At 31.7% G+C, this 5,799-nt stretch overlaps 1 long non-coding RNA gene across 1 annotated transcript; it reads right to left on the bottom strand.

Moving 5' to 3' along the window:
• Nucleotides 1-5,089: 5,089 nt before the first annotated feature.
• LOC134275376 (uncharacterized) lies at nt 5,090-5,435 on the bottom strand. The gene is made up of 2 exons (XR_009993810.1): nt 5,384-5,435; nt 5,090-5,224 (listed from the first exon to the last, which is right to left on the bottom strand). It is a non-coding gene; the product is annotated as an uncharacterized LOC134275376 (long non-coding RNA).
• Nucleotides 5,436-5,799: the final 364 nt, after the last annotated feature.

The raw sequence follows: 5,799 nt of genomic DNA, 5'->3' as shown, positions 1-5,799 counted from the left end.
TAATCAGACGATGCAATGCAACAAATAAAAGTAGTAAGTAATATAACCTAATGATTATAACTTAGTTATTTCTTGTCTTGATTGTACTATGGTCGCATTTATTCTAAAACCAATGCCATTAGAACTCTGTGTGACAGAGGAATGGCGGACGAAATAAACACATGGCCTCAGGAAGACACCCATATGAAAAATCCAATTTTCAAGAATTATGGATAATGACAAGAAAAAAGCGAAACAAATGGTTGTAGCCATATTATCAATGAATCAAACTAACACTATATTCAATGCATTTTTCATCTCGTGAATGCTGTAGCTGCGCAGTTCTAACACGATTAATGTCCTCCTAATTAAAACAAAATAAACTTAATTATTAACTGATTTTGATCTCTAACAGTAGGTAAATAGTGCATTAGCACTTTTAATAACTTTGGGCTAGTTTAGTAGAGTATTAAGCGCATTCTTCGTATTTCTTATTTTACACCAGACTAGATCCAATATGGCTTGGTACCCTTAGAAAGGTCTTGTCACAAGAAATACACATGTGAAATATGCAAGTCATAGCTCCACCAAATCAAAAGTTATGGGCAAGTATAAAGTTTTTGTGACGGACGGACAGCTAGACTGACTGACTGACAGACTGACAGACGAATAAGATTTAATGTCCCCTCGCTTTTGCGAAACAATGAATTGACATGTTAGTGAAAATAATCATTACTGAGAACTAATTTTCGGCAAAATTAACAAACTTTGGAAAAGACAAAAGATTCAATACTTAAAACAAGACGTGTTTATGAAACACTGATGCCCCCTTATGGCAAAATAGCAAAGATTAAAATTTTCTTTAATGCAAATTTAATATATTGGTACCAAACGTTGGGTTTTCTCACTGGAATTACAATTGTGGAACATGAAAGTAGGCCAAGGTTAATTTTTTTCATAAGTACAGAAATCGTCAATGTCAAGATTTGCTTTTTAAAAGAAGGTCAAACTCAAATGTCAAGGTCATAGTTCTTGGTATCCAATGAAGGCTCTTTTCACAAGAATAACATATGTGAGGTATGAAAACCCTATCCCTTACCGTTCAAAAGTTATGGCCAAGGTTCAAGCTTTTTTACAAGTATAAAAATTTCTAAGGTCAAGGTCAAAAGTTCAAAGTTGTTGATATCCAGTGAAAGGACTTGCTACAAAATATATGAAGTATAAATGTCTTGGATACTACTGTTCAAAAGATATGGCCAAAGAAAAAGTTCGGAAGTTTTGTGTTGAGGTGGGTCAAACTCCAAGGTCAAGGTCAAATTTGGTGGTTTCCAAAGAAAGGTCATGTCACAAGAAATACACGTGTGAAATATGAAAACCATAGCTCCACTGAATCAAAAGTTATGGGCAAGGTTAAAGTTTTTGCGAACAAACAGACAAACAAAGAGACAGAGAGACAGACAGAGAGACAGACAGACATAGGGACACGATAAAAACTATATACCTCCGAAATTTCCTTTACAGGGGCATAAAAATCCTTCAGATAATAGTATGGGAATCATCCTTGCTCTATAATTTTCAGATCTATTTAAAATTAATTCTGCTAAAAAATAAACGATTCAAGTTCAATCTTCTGTGTAAAAAAAAATGTGAAAATCAATTTCAATCACAGAAATTAAAAAAAAAACTCATTTATTTTGATTATGGATTAATCAACCACATTATTGTGTTTTAATATTATGTTACTACATGTAGTGCATGTAGATGTAAAATTCCTTTTACATCCTTTTATATCTCTCCATAGATTTGATGCACACTGACATGCTATATGTAATGAAATTTATGGAGATAAAGAACAGAATTCAAGCTCAAAAGTCCAATACAAGCAATAGAAATTGTAATGCAGAGCAAACAAAGACCTTCAAATAAAACATAATTAAATGACAATAGCTGCAATAAAATAACATTTAACTATCAATTATGAATATTTGAAGACATGGACAGTGTTATTTCGATCTTATCAATTGTAAAACAACAATGTTTATGCCACATGACTATTTTCTTCGTAAGAAAGATGACAGGCGCCCAATTTACAACACATGTGATAATGCTGAAATAAGTAAGTAAATTACAGTCGTAATTTGGTAGATAATGATGAAAAACTGACATATAACATCTCAGTATAACTATCCCTTACTCTCTGTTCAACAATATCTCACTAGATCGTCTAGTAACACAAAAACAGCATATGTTTACATAACATTGTCAAATTGCAATGTGTATTACATCAAAAATTCAGGTAAACAATAAGATAATGAAATAACATGAACAATAAAACATTTATAATAAATTTACAACTGGATGCTACTTTAATTTACTAAAAACACTCCACCATCAGCCTATCAGTGTAATTAATATGCAATATTCTAAAGTCCAACACCCATGCATATTACAATATATTCCTATGAATTCGAATATCAAGTATTTGATGTTTAATCAAATGATTCATTTCATTTGTATAACAATACGATATATTCTAGTGAACTTGAAATAAAATAAATCACTGTGTCTGCATCATCTGTTTTATACATTTTAATTTTTTACTGACTTTACACAACAAATATATGTCTCCTAACTTATATGATCACATCATTTTAAATCGAGAATTACTACTCGGTAAAAAATTCGTTTAACATGGATTTCAAAAACTTTCTTTAATGCCGATTTTTCGTAAATTATAAGGTCGTTATGATTACCTTCTTAGCATATACATGTATCATTCCCTATCGTTTGGTCGTATTCTTTTATACCAATTGTAAAATATTTGTTTTTATACTGAAGTGACGATGAATATTGTCTCAACAATAGAGCAATATGTACACCAAGATTCTAAGGGATGTTAAATGTGTGATGATCGGAGACCACTCTTGTTTGAATTTGGAACTCTCTAGTAGAGAGAAGATCAGTTTTAGTGGTTAGCCAATGAGAATTAAGAATGATAATTAAGTAAGGTATAAAAGCGCTGTCTTCTTAGTGCAGTGACATTCTGTCGACGCTTGCAGTTAGTCAGTAGAAGAGTCAGTAGCTGCTGAAGTAGACTAAGGATAAGGTGAGACAGGGATTAGACGTGACTGAACAAGTCTTTCCTTCCCTATCTTACGTTAAGTTAAGCTTTAGATGAATAAAGTACAACTTAGTTAGAAATTAGTAAGCCAGCAGTTGAGACATAATCGAGATAAGTAAATAGGGTTAAATAGAGAATTTAATTATTACCCCGCCCCAAAGATTTTTTGTATATATTTTCTCTTTGTTAGGTTCTCAGAAGTTAGTTATTTGAGCTTTTCCACGAATCACTTTTTGAGCAAGCAGCTCTGTCTAAATTGAGAGTTAATATTTTTTATATATATATTTTTGATTATTTTGTATTAATTTTGTAACATCCGCTCGGTTACACGTCACAAATGTATTATAGAATTATACTGAGACCTTTTTAACCTTTCAGAAATTCATAACCATGGGGCCAATGTCACATTTACGGTGTTGTTTTGATTATTTGTCTTGTTTGTATTTCAAATTTACTGCGATTCTTGTTTTTAACTTTGTTCCATAGTTTCTTTCAGTTTTCCCATTCTGCACCTCTTTTTCGAACACCCTCTTTGGTACCTCTACACTTCCTGTATTTATTCACCTGAGTTTAGGCTTTCGCCTTTCTTAAAACCGGCTTTTCAAGATGTAGCAGCACGAGCTGTCTGTCCAAATTTACTATCAAAGTTTTGTAAAGTACAAAGTATTTTATAGCGTAAATACAGACACTGACTTCTGAAGTGAGTAACATGTTTTATTTACATTTTCTTCTCTGTTTTGTTAATTAAACAGTCCTGGGATAACTTTGTTATTTCAACGTATTTTAATTTAAATTTATTCGTTTGAATGTTCGTTCGTTTGTATAGTTTGTATGTTCTATAAATATCATAGTGAGCAGTGTTAATTGAAAGTATCGGCTCTAGTATTCTAGTATTTAGTTTCATTATGATTCTAAACAGTAAAGTAACCATGTAAGTAAAGTCACTGTGTGTAAGTGTAAGTTACATGTAAAATAATGTAATTATTGTGTAAAAGCATTTAATACAAGTTCTGTAATGCAGCGCTGTGATGTTGACCCCATTATTATCCCATTTTTGTGTATGGTGGGTTATGTGGGTAATAACTTGTACGTAGCTTTGTGTTTTTAACTGTGTAACTTAATGTGTTTACAATTTTGTGTTATGTAGGTTTCGTTATACGTCCTCCGTTCCGGGTTACACGTCCTACGTTACGTCCTGTGTTCGGTGTTGTATGGTGTGTGGTGTAATGGTTATGGTTACTGTGGAGCCGGAATATATATATTATGTACAGTTGATATAATCTAGATAACTGTGAAAACGTTTTTTGACTTTTGTTATTTTACTGTAATAAGGAAGAACCCGCAACAGCCAAATCTGTCGTAACTTTAACTTTTCTTGAGCTTTTTTGGTCGTTACGGTAGCGCTGTTGCTACGGCTCTTCCCCGTTCGAACCAGCTGCGAACGCTACAATATCGATAGCGACTGATCCTTCGCCACGCGGTCAGCAAGAGCTTGAAGTAAAGGTTGAAGGTCCTTCGGAGAAGAAAGTTCCGCGAAGGTCCATTAAAATAGTTTAGCATAAATACATTCGGATTAATTATAGGTTAAACCAATATGAGCTGCATTTTTGAGAATTTTATTTTTCTGGTAAAATGTTTGATTATAATTAATCTGTATAAAATTTAAACCTTTTTGATCAAGAAGACCAAGATAAAGTTTTAAACTATTTCAGAAGAAATATTTCTGTACAATCTAATATAGTATATACTATATAAGAAATCATTATTGTACAGGACGACAATAATGCAATTTTGCTTCAATCGAAGCTTATGAAAAGTTCTTCCATCGCATAAATTAACAATAGAAGTTTATAAATGGTCTTTTTTAATAGTAAATTACAAATTTGCAACAAAATTTTCCGATGTCAAACATGCAGCTTATATTGCTTTAAGTAATAAAAATGTGTTCTCCCATTATGTTTGGTAGAATACAGACGTTGAGAAAGAAAAAAAGTTGTCTTAAGGTTTATTCTAACAACATTTTGTAAATTTATTTGGTTTGTACAAATATATATTTCTTTCTCATAGCTTCATCAACTCCAGATTCCATTCCACTAAGTGTATCATCAAGTTTTACTTATATTACTGAAAGGAATAAAACAATTTAAAAAGAATTATCAATTATAATTAAATATTTTGAATAAGAAAAATAATATTTCTACCTTGTTATATACCAATATTAAGTAAAACAGTCTGTTTTGAAGTATTAAACAAATACCCAAAATCTCTTGCAAATTTACTTACTGTAGCATATACCCGATAAACACAGTTGTTAAGGTGGACACTCGTTGTTCTGCCACAAAGATAATAATTGAATAAATAAGCAATAATAATTTAATCGTAAATATTGCAGTATATATATAATTAAAAAAACTCGCCTTACATTTTGACATCCAGGTCCAAAGGAAAAGAATGAAGGATCCAAAGATACTCGGGGTGCTAGCAATTATGTTAAAGAGTTTAAAGATGATATTATTATTATTAAATGAAAACATTTTTTAACTGAATTAAAAATAATGCAAAATGTACATGTAATTTCGATGATCTCCGATTAGTCAAAGGGACTTTCCCCTTGGCGCATCTCGTGTAAGTCCACCTCAAAGTTAGCTTCCGAAGGTTTGCCCTAGATTTCACTCTTGGCCAATATCGGTATAGCTTTT

Source organism: Saccostrea cucullata, unplaced genomic scaffold (genome assembly GCF_032062105.1).
Source record: "Saccostrea cucullata isolate Sc308-1 unplaced genomic scaffold, CSIRO_AGI_Scuc_v1 ctg7423, whole genome shotgun sequence".
Taxonomy (NCBI): Eukaryota; Metazoa; Mollusca; class Bivalvia; order Ostreida; family Ostreidae; genus Saccostrea; species Saccostrea cuccullata.
Note: the sequence above shows the minus strand (reverse complement) of the source record. Positions and strands in the feature narration are given on the sequence as shown.